Source organism: Alligator sinensis, unplaced genomic scaffold (assembly GCF_000455745.1).
Source record: "Alligator sinensis unplaced genomic scaffold, ASM45574v1 scaffold741_1, whole genome shotgun sequence".
Classification (NCBI taxonomy): Eukaryota; Metazoa; Chordata; order Crocodylia; family Alligatoridae; genus Alligator; species Alligator sinensis.
The window spans coordinates 1,750,083-1,768,669 of NW_005842212.1; the positions used below are offsets into that span (position 1 = coordinate 1,750,083).

The 18,587-nt window shown below is 48.6% G+C and overlaps 1 long non-coding RNA gene across 2 annotated transcripts in view; it reads left to right on the plus strand.

Moving 5' to 3' along the window:
- Positions 1 to 18,587, plus strand: part of LOC102380565 — a 41,523-nt gene that overhangs the window by 3,067 nt on the left and 19,869 nt on the right. Inside the window, exons 2-3 of one of the 2 annotated variants that reach the window (XR_003094822.1) lie at positions 2,594 to 5,965; positions 7,516 to 7,672. This is a non-coding gene — a long non-coding RNA (uncharacterized LOC102380565). Of the gene's footprint in view, positions 1 to 2,035; positions 5,966 to 7,515; positions 7,673 to 18,587 lie in introns of those variants that run through there. The other variant, XR_001358273.2, reaches the window with a different exon arrangement.

The following is an 18,587-nucleotide window of genomic DNA, read 5'->3' on the forward strand; positions in this document are numbered from 1 at the left end:
AGACTTTCTTTCTCCCCCTTCCCAAAAGTGCTGCTGCCTCCTCCCTGGGGCCTTATACCCCAATGAGCCACTTGAGGATGGAGGCCGTGGTACTCCGAATCCCAAATGAGTATAAAACAGCAACCGAGAGTTGTGTCTTCTCTCTCCTCACACCTCAGCCTATCTGTGCTGAGCCCTGACAGCTGAAAGCCCCAGTTTCACCTTCAGCTTCCTCTGCAAAAATGAAGTTTTTTTCTACCTATGGGGACTTTTTACCATTTTGAATTTCCCCTGAGCCTGAGCAAAGGTGCATGCCCCAAAGGTTGCAGAAAAAGATTTTTTTTTTGCAATTTCTTAGTTGGTCGAATAAAAGGTGCCATCTCTGAACCAAGAGCGCTAGAGTTTTGCATTTTGTCGTTGTCATAGTGGCTGTCACCCTAGCATCTAAGCATTGTGGTGTGGGAAGTCAGACACTGGAATCGCAGGGCCTGTGTCCCAGGCAGATTTGTCTCTGTTCCTGAGTTGTTCTGGTCTCCAAATGAGTCATCCCACCCATATAACCAAGACCCCCTGTCCCACCTTGCATGCCTGACTGCATGCCAGAGCATGTCTTGCATTGTAGTAGCTGAAGAAAGGCCAGATTTGGTGCCTCTGTAGACCTTGAACTGAAAATAAAAACCCCAATGCAAGGCAGTGCACAGTATGCCAGAAATGGAAAGGGCTGCTTACCTCTCGGGGCCATCAAATGAATTTTGGGCTCCTGCTCCCAGCAGCTTGAGCCAGTGCAGAGTCTTGAAGTGGAAAGATTCCTCCAGACGCCCCAACTCCCCTCTCAGGACTGGAGCCTGCCTGGGATGGCGAGTCTGAGTTTCTAATGTACAAATCCCTGCTTGTGAGTGATGGCATGGTAGGAATGTCAGCTGTATGGGAATAAATTAAAGCAATTTATTCTCCAGGCTCTTTGAAAGCCTCCAGAGCAACTCTGCTTGCCGGAACAAACCAGGTCCACTGATGTGGGCTGCTCAGATGGTCACAGCCAAAATGTTGTTGCTTATAATTTATAGAGTTAAGGACTTTCATAATGCTGAAAACATGCCAGCTCAGGTTAACCAGGAAGATGACACCCCGAGTCTAAATGCAACAAGGCAAAGATTCGTTTGAAGAAGAACACTTTTATCTGGAATGTCGAGCATTTCTTTGCTGGTATTTAGTTGGGATTTAAAGAAAATGTGAGGTACTCCTCCCTCTCCTCCCGCTGAAGAATGTAAGAGAGAGTCTGGATTTATTGGTGGCAGTGGTACACTTTTACTGAGCTCAGCTTTTTCATGTCAGTCCCCATAATATTGCTCTTGCTAGAATGACTGTGTGCAGCTGTAATGCTCTGACACCCAAGGCATAAAGAATATCTACCTTCCTTTTCCTGTATTAATTAAGCAGGTTGCTTGAAGCTTCCCGTTGATTTGTAGCTGGAGCAGTTGCAGTTTTGAAGTATAGGAATGATAATTATGCTCCAAAATGCCATTGCTCTGTGCTGGTGGAGAACATAGATACATGAAGGGGAAGGAGGAGTTAGGCACGGCCAGAAAGAGCACCTTGGCTAATGCACGTGCCCATTGTGGCCCAAATGACGTGTTCCCTCCAAACGGCACGTTCCCAGAATCGGAGGGCCAAAGGAACCATTCAGGGAGCTGGTCCGACCTCCTGCATCTTTCTCCCATGGTGAATGCAGCAGGACTCCACCAGAAACCAGTGTTAAAGTGCTTGACACTGGTTTCCGTAAGACTCTTCCCACAGCAGCTGCCAGGCTGGCCATGCACCCCCTGCCCGGCTACACCGCCTTTCCCACTGGTCTGTGGGAAGAGGTTTGATATGATTGATGGATCTGTCCAGCCATAGGTTCACCACAAGCAGAGGGTAAGAGGAAGATCTCCTGTCCCTTGTTACATTGCAGTTCCTCAGCCCTGGTACAGCTCCGTCCAGCTCTGTGGAGGGTGAAGACCCTGTAGTCAACCACCGGTCTGTTGCTTTGGCTCAGGTCAAAGAGCGTGGGGTGAGTCGGGCATTCCCTCCCTCTGTTGTACTCCAGAGAGAGATAGTGATGGAGAGGGTGAGGCATCCCTCACAAGGGAGGCAGGGAACAAGTGATGTGGTGTGACTTGTACCAACAGGCATGCAGTAGTTGTGCACAAGGAGCTTCTAGGCCTGGTCCATTCTCTCTGGAGACATGTGCTTGCTTGCATTAGGGAGGACTTTGGACCTGGCAGTGTGGAGGACGGGTTGATCTCAAGTCAGATGTGCATATCTTTAAACTTTTCACTGCATTGCCAGCCAGCTAAACAAACCCTTCTCTGTACCCTTCTCCCTGCACATTTCACTTGGGTCGTACGCTCCTAAATTTCAGTGCAACTTCAAATTTCCATTTCACGTAACACAGGTGAAATGTTATAATCTTTGCATTCTCCTATGCCTGAGGAAGGACGTGTGACCCCAAAAGCTTGCAGATAAAGATTTTTTTTTTTTTTTTTTTTGCAATTGCCTAGTTGGTCTAATAAAAGGTATTGCCTCTAGCACTGACTGCTTGCATTTCACGTAGCACTGCTTTCCCACTCTTCAGCTTTTAACCAATGTATAGCACATCTTCAACATGCACCACTGCTTCTTGCCATGGATTCTGACCCGTGAGTGTCCAGAGGACCTGCACCTGCTTCCTTCAGGATGCGTTTGACTGAATTTGGCCTCATAAATTCCCTGTTGTGCTTGAAGAACTCAGAGGAATGTGTGTCTGACTGCAAGAGCCTTATTCTTCCCTGCCAGGCGACATGTAATTCTAACTGAAGTTAATTGGATTTACTCCTACCCTGTGGCTGAAGAGTCTGGCCCAAGGAATTTCAACTATTACTCACCTCTTGGTATCATAATTATATCGTGAACTCTTGACATGATCTTGAATGCAGGGATGGCCAGAAAAGACAGACTATTCCAACCATCTTAAACCTTTCTTAAAGTGGGAAAGCAGCTGGACCCCTGGCTACAAATGTTGAGGCCCTCCTCTCTAGCTGCGTTGTCAGGGCCTTCTGAAATGACACTTCAACTGACATCAGTTTGAACTCTTGGGCAGATGATCCAGCGACTTGCTTCTAAGTGGTTTTTCTGGCAAAGTGGAATAAAAGGCTTTAGTATAAAAACGAAGGGTATCTGTCCTATGGAGGACCTGGGTATTTCACCTGTAACTTGGTACTGCTCAGGGAGGGATGGGCAGGGGAGACAGGAGCTCAAACTAGGCAGTGTTGCCCCAAAGAGCATGCTTTGCTGCCTCTCTCTTTCCAGTGGTCTGAGGGGGGTCGTGACTGACTAACCGTTGAAAGAAAGGAAGCCAGCCAAATGAAAGCCATGAAAAGAGCACAGCTCTATGCATCCACAGACCTGGCACCCATCTTCCATTGGTTTTGCTCATTATTAATAAGACAGAGAAAAGAAGATGGAGGCGTTTTAGGTAGTTGATAGCAGAGTTGAGCAAAGAAGCCACAACTCCTGAGTCTGAGTCCCTGACTGTAACCCTTAGTCTACCCAGCCTCCTGATGGCACACCTGCCTGTGATTGGGTGCACTGGGGGGGGACCCCAGAGCTTTCCACCCCGGGAGCCACTCTAAGGAAAGGTACATGGACTCAGCCAACAGATGTGGGGTTGGTGAACTTCAGTTAAAGCTGTGCCAAGAATCGCCTTCCTGGGTGACCACTGCCCTCCTTTAGAAACATCTTCTTGACATGAGAGCAACTCCATTGACTTGGGTGCCCACTTTCACCTGGACTGATTTTGGCCCTGCACAGTCCAGTCTCACTGGTATTAGAGGCTTGTTGTACTGGTTTGTGGGTAGGAACAGACAGGCTTCACTGAACCTCCCAGTCTTTGAGGAAGGCCCTTCAAAGATCAGTAGCTTCTCAGCCAGCGTCTTACCTTGGTTCTACTAGGGTAAGTCCAGAGTGTCTCTTGGGGACAGCACAATGGGCCAAATGCTCCTCTCAATGACTTCAATAGGGTGACACCAGTGTAATGGAGGAGAACATGACCCTGAACACTCATGAATGGCACAAGGAAAGTACACTACTAACGAAAACCAAAAAGGAATCGGTAGCTAACCCTACGTATCACCTTCTCAGACCAATTTGGTGGTGGCTCCTCCTCATGTAACCCGGATGGCACTCTTTGCCCTGCAGCTTGATGTTGTGCCTTATTAGCCACAAATTCATTTTCCATCCAAGTGTTGCAACCACTTCATCACACGAGGCCTCGGGGCCTGAACTACTTGAACGCTTTTACAGCCATGTTTCCTGGCAGCAAAATGAGTCTGCTGCCATTTCATATGCTCTGGGGCTGCTTGGAAGTGTGTCATGTTGATCTGCTTCCTGTTGGCATTTAAAAGAATGCCACTCTGAGATGTGCAGAATTACCTATTGCTAATCTGAGGAAGTGTTGAGCATGCCTGGAGAGCTGCGAGTCCTGGGCAACCTGCTTGTTCTGCTATCTATATAGGAACTGTGGACCGAGATCCTCTCCAGTCTCCATAAATTAAATCTCCAGCAGATAAACTTTGCTAAATATGTCAAAGCAAAATGCCAGGTTTCTTCCTACCTCTGAAGTTTGGGTACCTCCTTCCCTCTTGCAGAGGAATTTTTGTTTGACTGCTTTTGATGTGCAGACTTTGGACACTATGGGGTCAAAGTTGCAGCTGAACTTGTCAGGATGTGTCTGAATATGCTTACCCGGTTTTGCTTATGATTAGCTAGGATCAAAAATCCTCTTGCTACTACTGAACTTACCATCTGGCCTCAGCGGTAATTGCCTTTCTGTTCTGGGAAGCCTGGTTGCTCATTCAGAGGGTTAAATTCTGCCTGGTCTGCATGTTATCACTTCAGCTGTTGGCGCTATATGACTTTGTGCTGCTTTGCTGAAACTGAGCTAAGTCAGTCTGGCCTTAATAATTGAGATAGATCAGTGACTGTTTTTATGGCTTTTCCTCTGCTGCTTATTGCTGCTGGAGTCTAGTGCCACTTCTAGCCAAAGATCTTGGGGCACTTTGCAAACATGAATGAATACAGCCTGGGAAATGCTTTCTAGTATCCCCGTTCCTTGAAGGGGAAACCAGGGCCCACAAGGACTAAAGACAGGATGGTTCAGAGCTTCTGTGCAAAGACCTTTCCCTCCCTTATTGCTTTGAACCCTTCCTGCAAGGTTCCTGTGCTGAGGGTGGTGAAATGAGGACTCCCTCTACCATTGTTTGGAGTGCACGTGCTTGGGAGATGTGGGACTTTGAACAACGGTTGGAAGCAGGCTAGCAGTGATGAGACGTTTCCACCCTCTGAAAACCTTGGTCCTGACTGGCAGAACCCCCCTGTGCTTGGCCATCTTCCTCCCTTGCTTGCCCCTGGGGACGAGAGGCCCAGGTGGGAATAGCCCTCATCTCCCTCCACTCAGGAATCAATACCTGGAGGGGGCAGAAAGAGCCATGGAGGATTTGGGAGGTCTGGGAGAGCTGACAACACTATCAAACACATGCATATGATGGGTGTGGACAGGGGGAAAACGAAATGCAAGAGACAGACTAAAATCGCAACATGTTTTTTTTAAAAAAGAAAAAGTTTCCTCCTGTTAGGATGTGTCTGGGGATCTCAATTTAATTTCCCAGAGCACTGGAGCTTGGAGATGGAGTAGGACCCCCAGTCACTTTGAAGCCAGCTCTCATTGCTGTCATGTCACCTGGCAGAAGGGAGACTCCGGTACCGGTGCACAGAGGCGGTGATGAAGAATATGCAGTACGGCACCTGGGTTTTGGAGGCTCCATGCGATGTGCTGTCCTGTACTGCAAATGGCCTTTCCAGGCATCCCTTCACATTGGCTGTTAATGAGCTGCACACAAGTTCTGCCTCAGAACGAGGCTGATGCAGGATTTTGGAGGCACGCAGGCCTTGCATTGGCATCTTGTTCGCGGTGAGCATTACCTCTAGGAAAGAAAGGGATAAACGGTCCACAAAAACATTAGTACCAAAGCAGCCAGCTTTTGGGAGCAGAATCCACCACAGTCCCCGAGGCTTTAGCAGTGGCCACTAGCAACTCTGAAAGCCACAGCAGCTAGTCAGTTTTGTGGCCGCAGCAATCACATAGCTGGCAAATGCCAGTCCTGGTCAGGACACTGCCTGGCACTGCTTCAGGACCTTATTTTCCAAGTTTGGGATGATAATCCTGGTTCAGGGAGCCTTTGGAGACAGTGGGATACAGCCCCCAAATTTAGGAGTGCTGGAAAATGGAGGGTGATGACCGAGCAGTCCCTGTTGGTTTGGTTGAGTGCTTGCTTCCTTCATTTGCTGTCTCCAGTCCAGGTGGGACGTTGTCTCAGCTGACTGTTTTTCTTTTCAGCAAGCTTATTCGCCTGTAGATGCCCCCTCAAAATGAATTTGAGGCTTTTCAATCAGCCACTGTCATGTTTCAGATACCCCTCTGTGGCAGATCCCGTGTCTCTGGAAGTTGAGTACCTTCACGTGAAGCTTCCCTACAGTGCCAATGGCTCTCACGCCCCATTTGATTTTGCAGCTTGGGAGCAAGCCTGGTAGGATGTAGCATGTGCCTGTAGTTTGATCCTGTCTCATGTAAGGCAACCAGCAGGCTGCCCTAGTAATCAAAGGCTGCCTCAAATGGGATGGTGAGAGCATAGCTTTCTGTTGTGACAGTAATGTCCCTCTCATCCAGTGCCAGCACACTCTGACCTTCTGGGGAAAAAACCTCAGCCCTGGAGCTGCTTTTGTAGAAGTGAACAAAGGAACAGGCTAGTTCTGCCTGCAGGTGGGTCCCCTTTTAGATAGTAGAGACTATCAGTCTGGTCGTGGGTTTTTTTGAGTGTTCATTCCAATACCAAGTACCTGGAATGACTCTTAAAGGCTGGGCCAGTGATTCGCTGAACAGCCTGTGCTCCCATTGCAATCTATAAACCTGGTAGGATTAGGTCCTCTTGCACTGCTGGGCTTAGTACTGACAGTCAAAAAGCCTGAGGTTTAATCCATTCAGTCTTCTCAGGTTAGTCTAAGATGCAGAGATTGAACCAATAAGCAAGCGAACAGGCGTTCACTTTTGATTCTGGAAATGCAGCCGCATGCCTGCAGCGGCTCAGGTCAGAAGTGGGGGGGCGCTAGAGTACATCTCCCTGCTTGGCTGGGGCAGACAGCTTGGGACAAGCCTAGCCTGCCCACCCTGCAAAGTGGGGTCTGAGGGGGATGTGCAAAGCATCCTGGGATGCTGGGGGACTGTGAATTAATTTGAATCTGGAGGGGATCTGGGACAGACATTCAATGAAGTGATTTAACCTAAATCAGTTAAGTCTGATGCTACATCCATCCAGGTTTATCTTAAACTGATTTCAGACATTTTGAAAGTGGTTTATGTGCCCTGAACTTCTGTTGTGTTACAGATTTGATCTGGTTTCCAATCACTTATACCGGTTTACGTGCAACTTCTGTCCCTAGCTCTGATGGCTGTATATTTTTCAGATACACAAATCCTGTCTTGTTGCAGTTTCCAGCTCTGACTGTTGTATGATGTGCCCTCGAGTCCCCTCTTACTTTCCTGAGCCTAGAAACAATTAGGGCAGTAGAGGACTTCTCCTGGCCACCATGCCTCAATCTGTGCAAGCAAACAAGCTAAAAGGTAAGTTTCAATACAGGACTAAATGTGTTAAAAACAAAATCCTACCCGGCTTTTATGTGTAACGCACAGATCTGCGATGATCCTGCACAGATGGAGAACATACGTCCATTAGCCAAATGAAAAAGCACAGCTTTTCCTTGCTAAACCCTCTCATGCCATGAATATATGCTAGGATCAAATTCAGCTCTGGTGTAACTCTGACTTTGGCCAACGAGGTGTACTGGAATAGCGTGCGATCACCGTATTATTCTTTAGCCAAATAAATGTCACTTCCAGAAAGTTCAAAGGCATGGAATTAATCCCATCTCAAAGACGTTCCCGAAGAGAAATGTTTCTACCTGACCTTCACCTAGGCCAGCTGCTTGCCTGTCTTATAAAAGATCAAGTTCATCAAGGTGTCTTGTTCCCTTTCACATCAGCGGCAGTAGTTCTTCCACTGGGCTTTTCGCTCAGCCCTCACGAGCAAGGAGTCAGCCTGTGAAAGACAGCAAGCCTCCTAAAAGCTGGAGAGATTCTTCCTTCAATGCATTACTGCATGTGCTCTAGCCGATGCCTGCCTTAAGTCGGATCAGATGCATGCAGCCTTGTACCGGCCATGGTTTCTGTTTTTAGCCCTCCCAGAAACTCTCTCGGCGTGTTCAGAATACCAGCGGAACAGCTGCACCTTCTATCCTGATGGGCATGAAAGCACCTCTGGTTCCCGGGATCACCGATTTCAACACCCATTAGCAAGGACAGCTAAAAACAACATTGCTGTGTGCTGCCAAAAATATCCCCCTCCCCGCATTCTCTCTCTCGGCCTGGTTATCAGAGACTCTTAGACCAAGCAAGAAAGAGAAGAGATCTGGTGTAAAAGCCCTTTTTTATATGGGTAGGGTTGCTCTGGAGGGAGGCTGGATTTCGGTATAAAGCGCTCCTTTAACCATCAGGGAAAATGACTGTTTTCCAAGTGCCTGATCATCTTGGGTGATGAAACTGTGTTGTCACAGGATAGCTGGGGAGTTAGGCCAGACCTCACCTGTGACAGGTCAGCTACCACCCAGCTGAGACGGACCAGGTGATTATAAAAGCTGGCAAGCGGACTCCCTCGGTGAGAGGGAGGTTGGGAAGCGTGGAAGAGTTTGGTGGAGGGTTTATGTGATAAGATTATAAGGAGATGGGGGGCCTCTGGGCAAGTAGCTGATGATGTGGGCATCTGTAGGCAGTTGAAATGCTCTGGTAGAAGATGCTGAGTTATGGGGGGAAGTCTGGGTTTATATGTGGATAATATTCAAGCATATTCTTATGCTTGAATAATAGGCCCCTGTGGAAATGGGCTTCTGGGCTTGGTACCAGTGTTTTCTGGGCTGTGGAGACAGCCCCCACATGTGCATCCTGACTCAAGAAACCTTCACCTCTGCCTCCGCGAGGTCGGTATGTCTGCACGCCTCTTGTCTTCTGGTTCTGGAAATGGAGCGTCTCTTCTGTGCTGCGTGTGGTGAGTGTTGCTTATGTCTCCTGCACAAAGTTCAGCTTTTGCTTTTGTCCTTGGGATCCCTGTCAGCTTGACCCCTTTCCTGCCCTCCATGCTCTGATGGGTGTTAGTGGAGCACGGAGGCCTTCTCCATTGCTTTGCTTTCAGAGATTGGTCTGGGGCAGCCTGGTTACCCTGCCAGATTGCAGCCTTCTACTGTTTTGGTCCAGCCCACTTTGTTTTCCCCAAGGCATTGATGGCTCTGGTTTGGGAGAAGATCCTGATGCAGAGAAGTACCTACCCATGCACTTGAGTCCTGTTGACTTCTGAGTGCGTGTCGATATGTGGCAGACGAGGTTCTTTGGGTAAATGTGATATCTTTTATTAGATCAACTCGATAGTTGGAAAAATTATTCTTTGCCACCAACACACCTGTCAATATGTCGTGCACTTCAATGCTTGCCTGAATTGGGGCCCAAGATAGGAAATGTTGCTTTGTTGCCAAACTGAGGCCTGGCACCTAAGAGCTTTGGCTCATCTCCTGGTTTCATGTGTGACATGGTTTTTCTTTACGGCATTTCTAACACTTCCTTTCTCTCGGGGTGCGAGGAGGCCTGTCTCCAAAGCCCTGTAGGGTTGTTGGAATAAAGGTGCTATATGGAGGCAAAGTATCGCTAGTGGCAACAGCTGTCAAACGTGGCTATTCTCCTTCAGTGCCAAGGAGGGTCTGACTTTGGACAATGGATGCTTGCAACTTCCTGAAAATCTTGCCCCTGCAAAACACTGCAGGTTGAGCACACAAAATCTTGGTTGCTCTTTATGTGTCTTCTGCTTGGCTGGGACTCCAGTGCTATCTGGCCCTGTGGGTTCATCTTGTGGTACTGTGTGCTGTGCTACCCTGTTGTCTTGCCTTGGTCTTGTTGCTCTCTCGGTGGAGGGCTGCTGAAATTAATAAAAATTCCCACCCTGCTTTAATGAGAGCCCTCTTTAATTGATGGCATGTGCCAATGGCTGATAGCAGGATTTGCTTCTATTAGCCTGCAATAAGAATTTTAGGGAACAGTCTTGTTGGGAAGGTGACTTGAGCTCTGATTTCAGTTTGCTTTTCCAGAGATGTCACTTCCAAAATTCAGCCCCTGGCAGTGAGAATAGGGCTCATCGCATCCCCAAACCTGCTACACTTCAGACCTGGATTTCCATTTAGGAAGGTTTCACAAGGGGGCACTTACATGAACTGGAATTAATTTAGAGCCTAATACTTCAAAAGCCAATAGTGCGAGTTGAGCTCTTTAGTACACAAACCTAACTAGAATTTCCCTGTATTACCAGTGGCAAAGTAGGTAGGTATGTACATGTGCACACATACCATGCAGGACCTGACGGAGACCAGCTGTGTGGTGCTGCTCTAAGGAATTGCGCTTAGTGGTAGAAGCGGTGCTTTACCTCTGTATGGGGTATTTGCTCCAGCTTGTTCCTACACCTGGCTGGGATCAGAGCCCCAGCCCCTGGGTTACCAGCAGTCAGTCGCCAGGGGTATGAGGAGCGAGGCTGTGCTTGGCCTCTGAATGGAGGCACAAGGAGGGCAGAGTTGCACATGTACAGAGCCATGGTGCTGCATCTTTTGCATTGCTGGAGCTGCCTGGTTGCTCATCTCCGTGCAAACAGCAGATGGCAGCAGAGCTCTACCCTGGACTCTACCCATACTGCAGACACAAAACACCTTCAAGGTGGGAAGAAATGGTTGGGTGTGTACACAGGTGACCCATTACTTCAGATTTAGACTGTAAAATGAAGGCTGTGGCAAGCTAGTAAAAATCCGGCTTGGACTCTGCGTCATCCAGACAGCTACGCTTGCAAATGATTGAACGTTTCCTAAATGCGGCCCCTGCCTGCATCACCCCATCCTGTACAGGAATAGCTCCACCAGATACTTGTCCCTTAATCCCAAAGACCTTGTACAGGAGCTAGACATCGTAGTCCTTACTCTGGCAGAATGCCAGCAAAGTGAGTGTGTCTAGAGGTGGCTCCCTTTGCCTTGTTTTAACAGCATCTCCTGTCCCCCGGGCCTTAGTGGGACTTCACTGGAGCAAAAGCCTCACGCTGGTTCTTTGCACAAAAGTGTGAGCCCACATGCTGGTTGAAGGAGGAATCCTGCCCTTTGGCTTTGGCTTTTGTGGGCTCTCATTTCATTCCCCCGCATTTGCCGTCTGTGCCGCCTTCCAACAAGAGCTTGCGCACTCCTGAAAATGGTGATGGAAGAAGTTCAAAGAGCATCGCAGGAAGTGATGCACAAGTGATTCTCCTGGCTCTTGCCTCTGAGCCACGGGCAGGGTTTGTCGCTGGTGGTCACGTCATGTACAACAAACCTTGTGTATGTTAGCAATAACAAGGTATTGCCAACGCAACCAGTTGGCACCTGGTCTTCTGAACCCCAGCGCTCTTTCTGCGCCAAGGGCAGGGGCTGGACTCGATGATCCACTGAGGTTCCTTCCACCCCTAAAGCTCTATGAAGTGTTAGCAACCGAGAAGCCAAGGTGAAGAATTGCATCATGAGATGGTGGGGGGCCACTGTAGCCCCGACCTTGTGGGAGTGACCGTGCCCCCTGTCCTAACATGAAATGACCGGAGGTCTCTAGTGCTGCTAAGAGCAAGAAGTGGGGGACAGTGAGGCCTCCCTATTGGTACATGGGGATATAGCAGTGGCCCTGTTGACAGGGAGACCCAGTGCATACACCCTGGTTATTGGGGTATCGGTAGTGGTGGGCCAGGACTGCAATCTGCATACCTGCCATGTGCTTCTGCGGTGATGTTCATGCACTACTCAAAGCAGTGGTACTTGGGAGTAATGTGCTGCTGAGAGGCAGGTCACTGCTCTCAGCTATGATTTTGAATCTGATGGGGTAGGCATGGTTAGCAGTTGTATATCAGCCCCATTTCCATGCCTTTCCTGCCTTTCAGGATGACTTAGCTCTTTAGCTATTCCCTACCCCACCCCAACTCTCCTCGTTAAACCTCGATCTGATGTCATTTCATGACATGCCTGAGGCATAGTTTGACTGTACCGATTCCTTAATTCAGCTGTGTCATAGGGGAAGAGGAGGAGTAGGTTGCAGAAATGGGCCCTGAGAATGCTGCAGGGTGTCTTTTCTATTGTGCTTGGTGATTTTTTTTCTTCCCAAAAACTGTCTCTTTCCCATATAAGTCTTGTTGAGTATTCATTCAGGGTAGACTCTCCAGCCCATTAGGTCACAGCATGGTGTTGCCTGCTGCAAAACTAAAATTATTGACATGCCTCCATGCTTGCAGGATGGTCACTAGAGTGAAAGATTGTATTCAAGAAACGTTCCTGCGAGGTAAAGTGTCTAAAAGATACTCGACGTGAGCTCAAGTTATATGAACACCTGGGAGTGGTAGTAAGCAAAGACCGGAAGTAGTTATTACAAAATCCCTGCCTCCCAGCAATTCTCTACACTTCTGAAAGCTTAAGCCAAATAGGTTTCTTGGGGTTTTTGTTTCTCTCTCATCTCCACCCATTTCAAATAGATTCCCTTGCCTATTAACTTTATTTCACTCTCTGTGTTTAAGAACTAGTAAAAGAGCTAGGAACTGGAATGGAGATCTGCCTTAGGAGGCAGCAGAAAAGGAGTTTTTGGTAATGGAGGCATCTGGTATGCCAGCATTTTCATAGATTTCATAGACATTACGGCTGGATGGGACCCCAGAAGGTCATCGGGTCCAGCCCCCTTGCACCAGGGGCAGGAAGTCAGCTGGGGTCAAAGGATCCCAGCAAGATAGGCATCCAAATGTTTCTTGAATGTGTCCAGAGTAGGTGCTTGCTCCCCCTCTGGAGGAGTCTGTTCCAGGCCTTGGGGGCTTGGACAGTAAAGAAGTTTTTCCTTATGTCCAGTCTAAAATGGTCTTGCAGGAGATTGTGACCGTTGGACCTTATCATCCCCTGGGGTGCTCTGGTAAACAGTTGTTCCCCCAGATCCTGATGCTCACCCCTAGTGTACTTATAGGGTGCCACCAGGTCCCCCTGAGCCTGCGCTTTTCCAGGCTGAGGAGTCCCGCGGCCTCTCATCATAAGCCTGTTCTCCTGACCTCTGATCGTGCGCGTGGCTCTCCTCTGGGCTCTCTCAAGCTTCTCCACATCCTTCTTGAATTGAGGAGCCCAGAATTGGATGCAGTACTCCAGCTGCGGCCTCACCAAGGCCGAGTACAGCGGAAGGACAACACCCTGGGATTTGCTTGAGAAGCATCTGTGGATGCAAGCCAGAGTTTTGCTCACTTTGCCAGCTGCGGCATTGCATTGGTGGCTCATGTTCATCATGTCAATTGTGATCGCCATGTCTCTTTCGGTCGCGGTGCTAGTGAGTGTAGCATTGCCGAGCCAACACCATTTTGGGTGTTGTCTTCTGGGAAAATCCTGCTTATGGTGTTTAAATATTTAAACAACTTTGTGAACAGCTCTGAGTCAAAGAAGCTGCTTCATCTTCATGATTTGTAACCAGTGCAGTACCAATTAGCAGACCTGCGCCTGTGTGCTGGGTATCTTGATAGTCGTCTTGGATAGCCTCCACTACTCATTCCATTTGAGGGAATTAAGTACTTCACCATCCATCTTCCCTCAGTGCTCCCAGCGATAGAATAATCTATTTACAAATCCATCCTCTTTGTGGCCAGAGAGAGAGAGAAAGAGTGCACTTGTATCTTCAGCTAAGTCTTATGGACATACAATTATAAGAACCATTCAGCTCATTAGATGAGCAATCAGCTTGAGTGGTAGCACAAGTGAAGACATGTACTCTTGTGTCCTTTCTCTGTTTAACATCAGGTCATTAGTTGTTTTTTTTTTAATCCGTAAACATCACTTGCTAGTAGGTGTCTTATTGTACTTCTGGCAGCCTCTATAAACACTGTGGGGAGTATATGCAAACTAATTGGTCCTTTTTTATTTTTAGAAGTATTTTTAGTCTCATCAATTTTTTTGTGGTTAAATCTCAACTTTGTTTAAATGATTAGTCTCAGGCTAGATAAAGATCTTTGCAACTCAAAGAGATGCTTGTGTGGGTGACACTAATAGATACCTTGGCTATTTTAGGAAATGATCTTTCTGTAGCTGTGATGGAGGCCTATTGTAACAGGATTTGATGTGATAACACATTTCACTGCAAGGACTGACATGCTAGTGCTATTGCTAGTCTGCATCATGATGCAGCTGCTTCTTGGTACTGAGGACCTGATGTGACCTGTGTACAAGTCCATCTCCTTTGCATCGTGCCTTTGGATACTGACAGTCGACAAATGCAAGAAAATCGCAGCAACATGTATGTAAGTGAATAATTATAGTAGTTTCTTATAGGCTGATGTAAGAGCCCTTTAATTATTTAATTAGGGTACAACTTCATTATCTTTCCCTCTCTCTCTCAAGCGGAATAGTCTGGTGAATGAGGCCAAGTGCTGTGTTTAATGATGCCAATACAAATAACAGTTCAGCTGAGATTTCAGACTTGTGCCCTGGCAGTATGTGAGGAATCAGATATGCACGTAGTTCTTTAAAGTGAGAGCTATCCAAACCTTGTCCACATTGGTGGAGAACCTCTTGCTGACTTGAATACCTCTGGGCTAAGACATTAATGGCCAATGTAATAACTTCTGGACCATCGTGGCTACAACATCAGTCTTGTGCTACAGCATAACTGGGGAAGAGTCTGTGGTTTTGTCATCAAAATGACTCCAGTCAGGTCAGCGCTGGTTTCTGGTGGGCCCTGTGTGATATGGGACTGGATGGGGAATTGCCTTTCTTCTTGCCCGAGAGCTGGGGGAGGATGTGGTCTCTGGGAATCTTGATCCCCTCTTGGCAAAGTGTTGCCCATTGCTGTGGATTGAAAACAGGCAGTTTCTCATTTGCACTAATACTGTGTTACTTCCCGTGGGGTCCTGGCTCAGCAATGCCGATCTGGAGGAAGGTGTGTGGGGGGCAGTTGGACTGACGGAGGAAACCATTCCCTTCCTTTTGCTCCTGTTACTCACTCCAAGGCCATCTACTTAAGAGGCAAGGCAATGGCTCCACACAAGTTGCTTTCCCCACACAGTCCAGGCAGCCGTACGGCCCCTTGGGGCATATCTGAGCACAAAGCAGTGATGAGTAGGGGATACTCAAGCTAGTTTATCTGGATACCCAGACCAGAAGCAGTCTGTTCACAGTGGTATGGTGCTGTACCTGGGTTAACTTACTCAGAAGCAGGATAAATGAGTCCAGGCAGATTGCTGTTGGTGCCAGAGCCAGAAGCATCTCCGGCTATCACTGTGTTTATGCCCTACAGACGTGAGTGGCACAACTCAAGCCATGGTCCTGCCTTATGGGTAGCAGGAAAGTACCAGGATGTGACCGGTTCCTCTTACCTTCCACCAGTATGTTTTGAAGCAACACTGCTTCAAATCTCCGAGCCCCCGCTACAGTATCTGCCTGCATGGATTAGTTAGCATCCTTCAGTTCACTAAATAATTAAGGAACTGGTAGATAGTTGTGATTAGGAAGGACAAGTGTTTTGACATTTATTGTTTGGGGCAGGTCATTGCTTTCTTTCAAATGTTTACGGAGAGGTTTTATGGAATATTCCTGAGATGGTGGTGCTGCGTCTTGTATAAACCCCCAGCGACTGCGTCGACAGCTATTGAAAAGCTCTAATCCGGAGACCGATGGTGGCATTTTCCAGCTGAACTGCCAAGCAAACATATGCTGTGCCTGTGTGCAACCTTCAGAGGAGTGAAACTCATTAAAGCACAAAATGGTTCAAACGCTCGCAGGGATGGGACATTGTAAATGATTGCCTAATACGGTACTTACAATACAGCACCGTGTTCGCTTTCCAGATGGCATCCCACCAGCCACGACGTCCCATTTGTAAGAGCTGGCTGTTGTTGTTAGAACAGGTTCGGTTTGGAAACATGAGGAGGAAGCTGTTTCTGTCTTGCATCTCCCTGGAGTCTGAAGTCGAGTTGGCACTCGGTCTCTTGGGGCTCTTTGGCCAGGGTTAGCAGGGCTGACTTGCCCCAGGGGAAGAGGTACTTCTTTCTTGACCCAGGCAAAATTGCAGAGTGCAGCTTGGGCAGACCTCGGAGGTTAGACATGTAGGGAGCACAGCCAAAAATGCAGATAAAAACCAACTTGAGAGAAGCAACGGACAGAAGAAAACAAGCTCATTTGAATGTGCCTCCAACCTACTATCCTGATACCATACATGGAATAAAGAACAAGAGCACAGCTTTTGGGAGCTGTTCTTTATTTTAAAAAATTGTGAGACTCTCTTGTTTGAGTCTGAACCCAGCCCAGGTCAGCAGTAACAGAAGCAGGTGAGACTCGGCGATACGGCCAGTCTGTCCCTCAAGGAAGGACGCTTTGGGCATGCCCGGACGAGCACGCTTGAGCAGGTTGTGGGACGTCAGATTTGTTGGTGGTGCCACAAACCATACACAATGCATGTGAAACTGCGCTGCACTGCAAAAGTTGATACTGGGATTTCTCAATATCAAAAGCAACTGTTAAAAAAAGCAGGGCAAAGCATGCTCCAGGGGGCACATGGAGGCTTGGTTCTCCAGGACGATGCTTTAGTTGCCCTGGAGGCAGGACGTCTTCCAGGCCTGCGGCACCACCAATGCCGAGCCATGCCGGGAGTGACAGCAGCGAGGGGCAAATGCCGCAAACCAGACCAGGTGCCACAGCCAGGCCTGGGGGGAGCCCGGAGCAACAGGTCCCCTGGCTCCTGCGGGACAGCAGCAGAAGTAGGGAGGAGTCCAAGGACCAACCCGGGGTGATGGCCAGGTTGGCAGGGGCCACACTCTGGTGGTCTCAGGGCCAGGTCTCACCCCCATCAGAGGAAGCAGTACACTCATCAGGACAGCACGCAGGAGGAGATGCTCCAGATAGAGTGGGTGTGCTGCCGGTAGGCCCAGGACTTGCATGTCCTGGCAGTGGGCAGTGATGGAGGACCCTGGGTGGGCAGCTTGATACCAGTGGTGAGAAGGCTGGTGACCTACTTGGTGGGGATGGACCTGCAGGTGGTCGGTGATGGTGTCCCACAGTCTGGCTCCCATGTGCCACTGCTGGAGGCGGCGGTCCTTGCCTGCGACACTGTTTCTGGCTGACTGGCTCTGCTGCAGCTGTCACTGGATGTGCTGTGCTACACAGCGAGCCTCCTTCATCCACTGGGGCTCAAAGACCTCTCTGGTACTCGCACACACTATGCAGGACACATGCCATGGTGCTGACGTGGGGTATGTGCTACAGCACTCCCTCCAGGCACCTGCCTCTAGCCCTGGACCGGGCTGCCTGGACGTAGCTGTGTGGTCCCCATCTGGGTCCGGCAGGTGTGCAGCCATGGGGCTCCAGGTCTGAGGGAGCAGATGCTGTTGCAGATGGCAGCAGGTCACAGCCAGGTAGCAGTCCCTGCTGCCAGACTGCTGCAGTGGGTACAGGGTGCAGCGCCACTCCAGGTCAGGGCTGCTGCAGCAGTCCAGGTGGCACAAGGGGCCAGTGTCCCCAGACACCAACTGCCTGGGCCTGAGATACTCCTGAGGCCAAGTAGCTCTGAGTTGCTCACCAGGGCACATTTATATACTGCTGCTGGCTCCAGCCTCCTGGCTGAAGATCCCAGAGGAGCTGGGCAGCGTCAGTTTGCCCAAAGCAGCACAATTTGCCCTGCACCAAAGTGCACATTCAGGCACGTGTACTGAGGCACAAAACTCCAGCACAAATTTGTGGCACTGCAAGCACGTGCCCCTACATACGTGGACGCAGCCTTTTGGTGCATTGCTTGTAATTGGCCTCCGGCTTCCTTATCTGTGAACTTTCTCAGAAAGGGAAGCTAGATGTCAGGAAAGTGTCTTCTTCATTCTGAATTTGTGACCTGTGCCGTGTCCTTGCCTTTCTCTTCCTCTGAATCCCCTAGATCTGGAGTCCTGTGATTTCTCCCTCTTATAAGGTGGTGAGAGCCCGCCCGAATCCTAAACAGTCTCCCGTTTCTTCAGAGCATGAGGGATCCCAGGTGGATATTCAGTGGGAACTGGAAACCTAATTCCGTTAGGTACCTCAGAAAGACCTGCTAGGCTTGCACATTTGCATAAAATCTCTTTTGAGAAATACGTTCTGAAAAGACCTTATTACACAACCCCCAGAATGCATTATACTCCCACTAGGAAGTTGCTAATACTTTTGAACATAATGGTTTTAAGTGACTATTAGACAATACACAACTCTTAGCTATTTGATTCTAACCGCAGAGACAAAATAATTAAACCAGAGTAAATAAAGATTATTTTGAGCATAATGGATGGAATAATTTGTCCAAGGAGAATAGCAAAATGCTTAGCAGCTAAATCCAGAGGCAAAAATGGAAGGCAGCATTTGTCACGATCTGCTCCACTTTCCCGAATAAATGTATATTTGTGTTATACATTCCT